Source organism: Triticum urartu, chromosome 4A (assembly GCF_056163025.1).
Source record: "Triticum urartu cultivar PI428250 chromosome 4A, HENAU_Tu73, whole genome shotgun sequence".
Taxonomy (NCBI): domain Eukaryota; kingdom Viridiplantae; phylum Streptophyta; class Magnoliopsida; order Poales; family Poaceae; genus Triticum; species Triticum urartu.
This window is the reverse complement of record NC_141876.1, coordinates 2,665,592-2,678,605: the sequence shown is the minus strand read 5'-3', so window position 1 is coordinate 2,678,605 and position 13,014 is coordinate 2,665,592. Positions and strand designations below refer to the sequence as shown.

The 13,014-nt window shown below is 43.7% G+C and overlaps 1 pseudogene; it reads left to right on the top strand.

Moving 5' to 3' along the window:
* Nucleotides 1-7,027: 7,027 nt before the first annotated feature.
* Nucleotides 7,028-10,687, top strand: LOC147974237 (ACT domain-containing protein ACR10-like; annotated as a pseudogene).
* The last annotated feature ends 2,327 nt before the right edge of the window (nt 10,688-13,014 follow it).

Here is a 13,014-nt window from a genome sequence, read left to right as displayed (position 1 = left end):
CAACATTATCATGCCCTTTTTAGTTAGTACTTCTGAGTATACAAGGAAAAGACTACCAACAATGAACAATGCATGCAGAGAGTATCATTACATCAGACTAGGACATACTCAGTATATAATTTCATGCATATAGTATATGTCTCTGGCGGTTGACGCGAAGCATAGTTGCTTAATTTAGATTACACGTACAGGCGATCATTGCATAGGCATAGTATTATGCATTGTTGCCATCGTCACCCTAGCTATCAACGCATGAAATAGATGTAATACGCACATTATGCCTATCAATGTGTATGTATATGTATATATAGCGAGAGCACTTAGCCTACCAACGTAACACAAGCTAGCCTGCAGCGGCACTTCAGTCAGATCTTGGCTCAACTTCTTACTCTCGCCGATCTTCAGGTTTGCTTCCCCTGACCACTACTCCCATTCATGGATCCAACCCTACAAGAAACAAGCAATCCTCTCTCTCTCTCTCTCTCTCTCTCTGTCTATGATGCATGCATGCATTTGTAACCCTTTTCAATATAAAACTATGTTATTTCACATATTTAGGGAGAGATATGACGAGGCTACGACCCTCAAAGTCAGCATGGCCAGAACTAGTGGGGTGGCATGACGGCGATGCTAGTCATGTCATCTTTGAAGAGCGGCCAGATCTGTTTGTTCTAGTGAGGCGGGAGGGTGACCCGGAGCCGCCAACATACCAGTATGACCGTGTCTTCCTATGGTGCAATCAAACTGATGTTGGTGCCTTCATCGTCTCCCGGATTCCGGTCATTGGATAAACCATATGTCCTGTTATGGCATTATGGCTCGAATAAAGGAATAAATCATCTACCACTAGCCATGAATTCAAGATTTATGTGGACCTAACTATATCTGCTTGCATGGATGTTGTAAACCTTTCCTCTATAATACATGATACATCTAGTGTTTGTGGTACGTGCGTAATAAATAATTACCACCTCTTCCATTTGCAACATAATGTATGTTGCATGGATTTATCATTGCTTTTGGTTGACAAATCCTTGTTAATCGCTGCTCTAGTTTGCAATTGGTAGGACCCAAAGAACAACGGGTATGATGGGTCCAATGGGTTTACAATCTGTTGGGCTGCAATTAATGTTTGATTTCCAATGATGCACAAGCATAATACCTCGGCCATGCTGCATGATAACCCTCACCTGTCCTGGCTATCGGACTAGCTCAATGGATCAATGGTGACATGGATGAGGGTCGACTATCCACACCAATGTCCAAGCTGTCACACACACACACACACACACACACACACACACACATATATATAGGGTTGCGCTATTCGTCACTCTAGGTGAGGAATAATTATTCTTCACCCCTCTCTATTTTACCATCAATGCACCGTAATTTTACGTTTCGTAAGTTTTGTCTTATTTTCGACGCAAAAAGAGACCGTAAGAAAATATATAATTGCCGTAAAAAAATATTTTATGTTATGTAAAATTACAAACATAAAAACATAGTCTAAAATACACATAAACTGTAAATTTTCTTGTCTTATGACCTATATTTTTATTTTTCTTATGTCAAATTTTACGTAGTGAATCAATACGAATATAACTATTTGAATTCGAAACGTAATTTAATTATGAAATGATCGTAAGATTACCTCGGGTGAAGAATAACTTATTCTGCACCCTGGATGATATATAGTAACACTATATATATATATATATATATATATATATATATATATATATATATATATATAATTATCGCACTGTTGACGGATTATTAGAGCATCCTTATTGGTCCTAACTACATGCTACTGGGATGTTAAAGTATCCACTGGTTATTACTATGTGCAGATAGAAATCAGCTACTGGGAAAGTTGTGTCTGAGGTTGCATGTAGCTGCACGCTCTATCTGACCCCTTGACTTGTACCGTGATATATGAACACAACTCACCTCGATTCGGCATCTTATAATTAACACGCATTGATCACCCCCTTTTTTATAAGACAACCATGACCAAACCATTACAACATATGACACCTACGACTAAGCCGACTTCCGAGCCACATGGATGTTGACCAGCTGGCCCTATGTGAGTATAGTAATTAAAGAGAATTAGAGAATATGGTAAATGTACCCATTCGCACCCCTAATGCACATAGTTTAGGATGTACCAATCAAGGGACACATGGGTGACAAGGACGGAGGGCCACCGGTTTGTACTCCGGTAATTCTAATTTAAGAGATGCCACCACACCCCTACCCGAGAAGAAGAAGAGGACAAACCACGGGCAGACGACGATGACGACAAACAGAGCATATACAGTGATTCAAAGTTTCGTGGTGGTGGTCAGGAAATTGAGAAAAGCAGGAATATATGAGAAATTTTCCAAAAAAAATAAAGATGTGAAACATTTTAGATTTTATTTAATTACATGTATCTCAAAATATTTCTTAATGTTTGAATATTTTTTGTTTTTATCATGTTATATATTTTCCAAGTATTCATTAAATGTATAAGACCAAAATTTATATTCAATTTTAATGTTTTAAATTCATTCATTTCTCCTTAATGGATTGCCATGTGTGTCAATCGGTGGTGTATCATCCTCAAAGCCTTTCAGAGTTGGGTATTTGATTGAATCTAGAGGGTCTTGGGATTTTAATGATCAAGAATGTGCTCTACATTAGTTTAAGAACCAAATCTAGACCTCTACATACTTGAACTACTAAAAAGGACCGTACCTATAGAATAAGTTTCATGGTCTCATGAAATTCCAAATAACTACCAATTACATACACATAGATGTCAATACATTTTAAGTGATATGAAACTTTAGCGATTGTTTTTAAGACATTATAGAAGGGAATGTGAATATTATTATGATATTAATATGTAAATTAGTTTTTCAAGTAATGATTCCAGACATTATAGGTGTTGCCTGCGCATTTGCATGGGCCACTCTTCTAGTCACTCAATAAAAATAAAAATACTCCCTCTGTTTTAGAACGAGTTGCTTATTTTGCCTTGCTGCAATAAGTTTTTTTGACATTGTTTCAAACTAACTATTGTTGTACAAAATCATGACCTACAAGAATAATGCTTTTCACCATGAGCATGATGATGTCCATTTGATGTCACATAAATCTGTAGACTGATAGAGTTATGTTTCCTAGACTTTGCTCAATGAAAAATATTTTTATTTCCAACCTTTTCTCGATAATGTAAACAAATAAAAACCTGGCTGACCTGGGTGTATGTAATCCATGCATGCATCATGGACGACTCGAACGTTGGTGACAATAACCTACTCCGGAACAGAAGAAAGCATTCAGGGACATCAGAGCAAGTATATTGATCTAGCCAACGCCTTGTCTCTACTGCCACCACATTGCATTCCATTCGATTCCACTAAGTGCTAAATTCAAGAGAGCCACGCAGGCCACATAGAGGATGAGTGCAACTTGGACGGAGCGTATATATACAGCAGTAATGCTACACGTACAAATAAGTTACAGGGTTTTACAGAATGAGTTAACTTGATTGGTTAATAGGGAAGAGGAGGACAAACCACGGCCAGCCTAGACGGCGACGTGAATGAGTACATGCATGGTTGATGTTGGCACCGCCTCCTCGCAGCGCCCCTTCTTCTTCTACCTCGAGCTGCCTCACACAACTCTATCTCTCTCTTTTGTCTCACACAAGAACACACACCAGGGAAAGACTCAACACACACACACGCGCATATACCAAGTAGAGCACACAAACTTTGCCAGAGGCACTCTTACTTGGCAGCCACAAACACTACATTGTTTTCCCAGCCCTCACGGCCTTTTCTCATTTCTCATTGTAGCATATATATACAAACGGCCAGACTCATGCCACTAACCTACGCTCGCACGCACTAGGCTGACCGGCACACTCAGCCACTATCCTACACACGTCTGCATAACACCATCTCCTCCTAGAATCTCTCCAGAATATGCATCACCTGCTAACTAACTCTACACTCGGTCATGCACAAACAGACTCAACGCATGCACGGCTACATGACCAACCTTTTAGCTAGCCCACTAACCAACCTATACATGCAGCTAATGACGACTCCATGCATGCAAACTAACCCACCGTCCAGCCGGCCAGTCTCGCTTCAACCATCTACGTGTGTGCCGTATCACACGACCTTGCCGCCTCGTGCAGCACTGCGGCTTCACGCCGCCATCGGCATCTCGCAGGACTTGCTGTATCTCATGGCGGTCTGACATCTCGCCTTCTCCACACATCTTCATTCAAGCTCCGACGACTAGCTAGTACGTAGACCCTCTAAGTTACATGCACAACAAAACTAAATATGCAGATACATGAAATCAAGATTAGTGCCAACAGTTGATTTTTTAAACAAAAATGATTTGGCTTGACTGGCTTGTGGCGCGGGCGCTGCACACGTTTGTTTGATTGTCCGGACAAAGCCATTTTGTAGGTCATAGTCATACAATGCATTGGGTATTCCTGTTGCGCGTCCGTGAAAATCATTAGTCACTCACGACAATGACGACGAATTTTCTTACGTGCGGGTTCCAAGCTTGAAATCACTAGTCACTCAAGGCCACTGTCCATCTCCATCTCCATCGCCATGCACTTTGCAGGTGGCAGACCTACGCTATTTTTGCCATCGCCGTTGCCCGTAAAACCACACACTCATATATATACAAGCCAACATATCACTCTTGTTTGATGTGGATCCCAAGTTTGAAATTTTCAAATCTTTTGGCTTGGCCAAATATATATATTTTCTGCGACGAAAACAAAAATATATTTCACAATGAAAGACAATGTTACAAAACGTAAAATGTATTTGCCTTAGGAGAAGGAAGTTATCAAATATATTTGGAAACGAAAGACAGTGTGTCGCAACTTGCACCTTGTATCCAAAGTTGAATATTTGACACTATTTTACACTGCTCGGCCTTGATAAGTCTAGGCTTGGCCCAATCATCGCCTTGCCATTTAATGCATGCATCATACTGCCTCCGGTCCTAAATACTTGTCTTTTTAGAGATTTTAAATGGACTACCACATATGGATGTATATAGACATATTTTAGAGTATAGATTCACACATTTTGCTCCGTATGTAGTCACTTATTGAAATCTCTAGAAAGACAAACATTTAGGAACGGAGGGAGCAGGGAGAGGATTTTTGACACATAGGTATGGGTGCACCGAGTCCCTCATGACTGCTTTTTTTTGGCTTTCGATTTTCAATCTTTCATATCTTTTGAACAAAAAGTCTGAACTAAGTTATGTTTTCATATTCGTGTTTGGCTGGATGAGTGCTTTTAAATAAGATCCAGGTTAAGTACATTTTGAAGAGTTTTTAAAAATTCTGTAAAGTTTCAATATTTAAAATTTAGTAGGACCGGCCGACAAAATTATAGATTTAATGCCTGCGACCAACAAAAAAATCCCTTTAAGATTCAACTCTGAAACTTGATGCGAGCGACCGAGAAAATCATAAGTTTCAGATGCAAAATCTTAAATTTCAAAGATTAAAACTTAAAACTTGTTGTGCCCTCATGCGGGATCCAGGTACTTTGCCGATCGCGAGGCAGTCAGCCGGCGAGGGTGGGCTGGGCAGGTGCATGCTCCAACACCTGCGTGCCCCTGCAAATTTTTCGGAACGAGTTGTATATATACATGATGATGAAATGATCCAGGAAACATGACACTAAAAGATGACGTAGCACCATACGTATAATTCTGATTTGATTGGCGTGTGCAGACACACACACGCAGCTAGCCTGAGATGAGAGAGACCAGCCGAGGACGACGACCATGACAATGACATGCACGTCCCCATGTTTGTTTTGTTTGCACTCAGAATCGTGTTGGCGCAGCTCTCTCTCTCATAGCTAGGGGTAGAAAAAGGAGGAGCACACGGTACACTGGATTTTCACCCAGTTTCACAGCCCCGTTACTCTTCTCAACAAATATATAGTCACGTCCATAGCTTTATAGTCCTACAGCTACGCAGCGCCCACGTCTCCTGCGCATACATGCACATAGCGGAGCGAGCGATCCGCCCGGCCAACGACGCGCACACAACGCGCTCGATCCATCTGATCGTAACAGCCTCCCTACTGCATGGTGCATGCACACAGCTCCTATGCATGTCAAGCTAACTAACTCCAACACACACACGCACACGGACTCACGCACACACACGCACCTACGAACCTGACCCGGCCACACACCGCCCGCACACACGCGCCACGCTGCTGCGTCACGCACGTTCCGTCCGTCCCGCGCGCCACCGACGTGCCCGACGAGTCCGACGACACCAGTGCATTCCGCTCGTTCCGCGCGCATTCGACGCGCCCGACGAGCCCGATCACACACGCCGTGACTTATTCCAACAAATCCTTCCGTAGTCTCACCACATTGCACTTTGCTCTTGGTAAGCTTAACAGACACCTTATAAAGAAGACCACGACAAACCACTCTAGCTATCTGAGTGCAACATGGACGGAGCTGCGCCGCGCCGGAGCACATACGGTGCATGCAGGGTTGATTATTTAGCCCCAAAAAAGCGGAGCACGCACTTCCTGCTTTGGCGTGACTTGCTTGTGTTGCGGGTGCGGCACATGACAAAGCCACTGTCATCGGTCATCGTCCCCATTTCTGTCGTTGTTGCCGTTGCCGTCGCTGCCTTGGAGGTGGCAGCTATGCGCCGTGCTAGCCCGCCCGTGTAAAACATTGGCCACACACAACCATACAAGCCAACACAAGACTGGTCTTCCAGTGGAAACCAACTTTGAAGTTTGAAATTTTCAAATATCGTTTGAAATTCCCCCCTTGAGCTTAAGGTATTCTCAGTGAAACGTACATGTAATTGGTAGAAGCCGACGGTACCTATATATATATGTGTGACTTTTAGCTGGCTACAAATGCACGCACCAGACCACACCACTAGACTCATAGTACTAGTACCTCCTGTTTAAAGAAGAAAAAGAGGTATATTTTGTTGGGAGGGGGTGATGGGGATACCCAACGATGAGGTGGTGCAAATCCGGCAAGCCGATGCGGTCGGCGACCCGACCATGGTCACAGTCAGCTGCCCCGACAAGATCGGCCTGGGCTGTGACCTCTGCCGCATCGTCCTCCTCTTCGGCCTCAACATCCTCAAGGTGGATAGGAGCACGGACGTACGGGAGGTGGTGCTACATTGTGCTGTGGGTGGCGGCAATGCAGCGGAGTCGGTGGACCATGCATGGCCTGGAACCTCCTCAAGGAGAGGCTGGTTGAGCTCTGCCCTGTGCCCGCGCCGTTTGGCATTGACATCTCCTACCTTGCTGCCGCCGGCCTCCTAGATGACCACGTGCCCCAGGTCTTCTTGCTCAAATTCTGCTGCTTCGACAGCATGGGCCTCCTGCATCGTCGGTTTTAGTTTCACCACCCGAATGATCAGCTACTGCTTCAGATTTTTATGGATATGTTTTGCAGACGTGACACGCGTCTTGTGCGAGATGGAACTCACCATTATGAAAGTGAAGGTCTCCACTACGCCCGATGGGAGAGTGATGGACCTTTGCTTCATCACAGATGGCAGGTTCATTTCCTATCTCCTAAATCCGGATGCATCCTCATCTTACTGATCTTATAACAAACTCATAACGTGTTGGGCTGGTAACATACATTTCAGGGAACTTCCATACACACAGAGTAGGAAGATCTTATAACAAACTCATAACGTCTTGGGCTGGAAACATACATTTCTTATCTCCAAAATCCGGATACATACATTTCAGGGAACTTCCATACACAAAGAGTAGGAAGGACGAGGCCTATGAAAGGCTGCAGAACATCTTGGGCGACTCTGTGATGAGTTGCGAAATAGAGTCTGTGACAGAGGACATGACAGAGGTCATGGAACAAATATTCGGCGTAGAGGAGCAGTTGAGCTGCTCTTGCCTGTCGGTCACCATGGCCAACTCCCTCAGCCCCGCGCACACCCTAATCCAGATGCAGTGCGGTCACCACAAGGGCCTCCTGTACGACATCTTGAGGACACTCAAGGACTGCAACATCCAGGTACTTAGTTGTGCAAAGCCGGGGTCTATGATCGTTTTGCTTTGTGTTCTCTTAATGTGACATTACGAGTTAATAAAATGCACTTTAATGAATAATAGGTAGTTGCGGCAAAACAATTCCCAGCCGCCACATTCCACCTGTCTCTCTGGCCGGTTGGTAATCCTGTGAGGATAAGAAACATGGCCAACTTGTTTCCTTTCAGATCTCCTATGGCTGGTTCTCCTATCAGCGAATCAAATCTCCTTTTTGTCTCAGATCTCCTACGGCCGGTACGACGTGGGGAGAAAGGGTGACTACGAGGTGGACCTGTTCGTGGTGCGCCCGAACGGGAAGAAGATCATCGATGAGATCGAGAAGAGCGCATTGTGCTCCTGCCTACGGGTGGAGCTCCGACACCCGCTGCATGTGGCGATGGTGAACCGGGACCGCAACACAGAGCTCCTAGTGGCAAACCCAGTGGAGGACCCCGGGAAGGGTCGGCCGCTAGTGTTGCACGACATAACCCTCATTCTTAAGAACCTCGAGAAGCGCATCTTCTTGGTGCGCATGCATTGGAAACGGCGAAGCTGCATCTCTATACACACCCATGACCATCCATTTCTAGTGACTACAATACACACCTATTATCGTAGCATCGATGTGATTCTTGTGGTGGATGGTGGTTTTGTAAGCGGAGATCGGAAGGCATGTGGTGGATGACGGAGAGTGGGAGGTGTAGAGGGTGCACTTGGGTGAGGACGACTGCAAGCTCACTTGTGCAACGAGGAGTAGGATCGTCGACAGTATCACCAGCATGCTCATGGTTTGGGACCGATCTCGCTTGCTGCGCCTCTTCTTTGTACATCCTGATATCAGTGGCTACTTTGCTGAGCTGCTCATGCTTGGGTTTGTTAACTTGTCCTCTACAAACATGCTTGCAAGCGTGTTATCTCGTGTTGATATTTCATGTGGTGTCACACCAAAATATCTAAAGTCGGTATCCTACCAGGTTTTGGTTTAAAACAGACATGTACGGTGTAATTTGTTTGGCATGTAGATAATAATACTACGAAGGTTCTTCGTTATGGAGCAAACATAGGTCGCTGGTCAAGGAACTCGTTTGTGCAGTGTCGTATGTGTCCGCCGGGATCAGGAATGTCGCGCAAAGATCCTAATATAATATGGAAAAAATTAGGAGTGAGCTAGTCAAAGTAGTCACTGGAGAATGCATGAGGTGCAACACACACACACACACACAGAGACACACACACACACACACACACACACACACACACACACACACACACACACACACACACTTGTACACATCCTCCATAGGAAGAAGACATCGCCACCAATCCGCACATCCTTCTTCATGCTGGCATGAGCACCAGTCATGGGGATGGGAATGTGTGGGAGGAGGGCTAGATGGAATCCGACTGCCGCTATGGCCGTTCCATCCATCTTTATTTTCCCTCTCTCATCCTGGTTGGCCCCGTAAGCATCGTCCTCATCGCCCAGGGAATTGCATTCAAATAAGTCAGCGTGGCCGGAGCTGGTGGTGATGCATGGCGGCGACGCTTATTGGAATTATCGACATGGAGCGGCCAGACGTGTTTGCTCTTCTGAGGATGGAGGGAGAACCGGAGCCGCCGACCATTGAACTTGACCGGGTCTACGTCTGGTGCTACTGCGTCGGGCAGCCAATTGTCTCCCGGACTCCGGTCATTGGATAGACTGCATGTTGTGTCGTTATGGATCAAATAAACTACATGAAGGAGTAAATCCAAGTTACAGAGCTTTGGTAATAATGCAAGCAAATCTGATACCATTTGCCATGCATTCAGACTTTATTTCTAGTGGACCTAGTTATAGCTGCTTGTAGGCTTGAAGTACATTGATGGTTTGTGGCACCTAATTAATATGTATGAAACAATAAATAAATTTCCCCTTCTCCCATTTGAGAGCTACTCTATTTTATCTAGATTTATGATTAGGTTGAGTGACAAGTGCAGTTTGTCAATATTTCTCTAACTCGTTGGGTGTGCAACCGTCTAGAATGAATTTCTATGACATACTACCGTAGCCATAAAGAAATTCAATTGTGAAGGCGCAAGAGGAGATAAAGGAGTTTAATGGCGAGGTATTTTTCATCGTTAAGTGTAACACGTGTTGTCAGATGAAAACAAGTAAAATGGTGCATCTAAATATGTGAATTTCCAATATATTATAGGTACAAACACTTCGTAGGATGAGGCATCCGAACCTTGTGACCCTGATAGGAGTGTGCATGGAGGCCAAATCATCGATCTTCGAATTCTTGTTGAACGGAAGCCTAGAGGACTGTCTACGGTGCGATGAAAAAATCGCTGCTGACATCTGCACTCGACTTATCTTCCTCCACTCCAACAAGCCAAAAAGCATTGCACATGGTGATGTCAAGCCTGAAAATGTGCTTCTCGACGCCAGCTTTCTATGCAAACTGGCAGACTTTGGGATCTCTCATCACTTGAATGTAAACAACACCACTATCACCCCGTATCACCAAACAAACCAGCTCAAGAGCACAATGGGATACATGGACCTGGCATACATGGCCTCTACTCCTATGGAGTAGTGTTAATGCGGTTGCTAACTAATAAGAGTCCCCTAGGCCTTCCGCATGTTGTGGAGGCAGCCATTAGAGAAGGCACGTTGCGAGATCTAATTGATACTTCTGCAGGGGAATGGCCACCTGAGTGTGCTGAAGAGTTGGCAAGACTAGCACCGCGTTGTTACTGGTTAGAACGAAAGGAGCGGCCTAATCTTGCAAAGGAGGTCTGGGGTGTCTTGCAAGCTATAATGAAGTGTCAAGACCAGAAATGTGGGCCACCAATATTTTTCATCTGTCCGATGACACAGGTCCGTTAACTAAACAAAGAAATGAAGCACCAGAAGCGCGTGAGTCGATTTTCCACTGAGAGTGGATTTTCTACTCCCGGGTGCACCTACACCCCCATGAGCAGTAAATTTGAAACAAAAAATACAAAACAAAATTGAAAAAATCTGGAATGTCAGGACATGAAGCATGATCAAACATTTCATGCTCTTGCAAAGTTTCAACTACAAAAAATATTCAAAGGACCTTCACCCAAAAAACAAAATCAGTGTAGAAAGGTTTTATGAACTTTTGAGCAGTAATTTTGTTTTGATTTTTTGGTGAGCGGAACTCATTTTATTTGTGGCTGAAAAAAACTCAGTGTAGATAGTTTTATGCACTTTTGAGCAGTAAAATGTTTGATAAAGTTTGATTTCCTGAAATTTCAGACTTGTTTGGTATTTTTGGTTTTCTTTCCGAATTTACTATTCACTTGGATGCACCTATATCCGGGAGCAACCACACATTTCTCTTGCCCGATTAAGCACTTGCAACCTTTACGATCCAGTCATTGACTTGGTTTGATATAACCTTGCATCCTTACATAATATTTTCAGGAGATCATGAGGGATCCACACATTGCTGCTGATGGATTCACATATGAAGGTGATGCCATAAAGAACTGGTTTCAAATGGGGAATAAAATTTCCCCCATGGCCTACTTCAACTCTGCGCACCATGAGTTGATACCGAACAATGCCCTTCGTATTGCAATTCAAGAATGGCAAAGGCGACAACAAACGTGACATTTTAACCTTCCATTTTATTTATATGATGCCATGTTTATGATGCGAAACAAATGACTCTTATATTAAGTGTGTACAGACAACTTTTTACTGTGCCTTCTTAATTGGAAGCTACCATTTCCTGATTGTTTAGGACCACAAATTAGGAATTATGCACATGCTTTCACTAACATGTGACTGGAAATTGGAATGAACTGGCATGGTTGGTTTTCAAGTTGAATGAAAAAGTGATGTGTACACCCATTATAATCTCCAATCCTTGGCTTCTCCGAAGCTAGGGGTTACGGCAGATCAGCACGGTTTCTAAAAAAACACAATGGATCAGCAATCAGATAAACTAGAAGTTGGATGGTTGAGCATAGGCGGCTTATAATGATGGGGTTGGTTACATGAGAAATAAGCTATGAATGTTGGATCCTTGCCGTATATACTGGCAGCGTATGCTGCCATTTTATAAGAGATAATAAGTACTACCAGGTCGGTGGGAACTGTGTGGGCAAAGTCATTTAGCTGCCCATGTCCGCTCGCTTCAACTTCCAAAGGAAACTGAGGAGCATAGTGACACGGGAATGCCCACTAGGGAGGCCCACGACGACTAGGTCCGGTCCTGAGGATTCGGTGGCCCGGGGCCAAACTAGAACCCCAGGCCCTTAAGTAAACAATCAATAACAATAAACATAAGTTTTATGTGAGGATTATCAATAAACACTTAAAAGTGTATCCAATAGCTATATTTGTATGAAACATATGTATGCCGGCTTACGGAGAACACCTAGCCCAATACATGGGTTGAAGATGTGCCAAACAGAGCAATTGTTGATTCTTCTGGAGCAAGACATAAATCCAGCTGGTATGCTTGTTAGGTTAACATTAGGCCTGTGTTCACAATAATTTGAGGTGTGTACGGATGCTTTGTGAATTTTAGCTAGGTTCCAATAATTTTACCTACATGAAAACCCAATAATATAGACCGGGTTCTACTAGGACAGAGTTAGGACCCAAAAAAATCGAGGCTGAAATAAGTAAGTTGCTATTGGGGGAAGTATATTGCTATCTTGACGTTATTCAGGCTGAAATTTTACTTGATGAAAGCATAACGACTAGCATGGCATTAACAAAATAATTGGTTGCAGTTGATTAACCTGAAAGCCGACATATTTATCATACCTGTCCGAATTTATAGACATTGGTGGATATGTTTTCAGAGCAAATGGATCCACATGGCTACCAAACATTGCATGCCCAGTCAATTCCAATCCTAGTAGATGAGCTTGACATGGT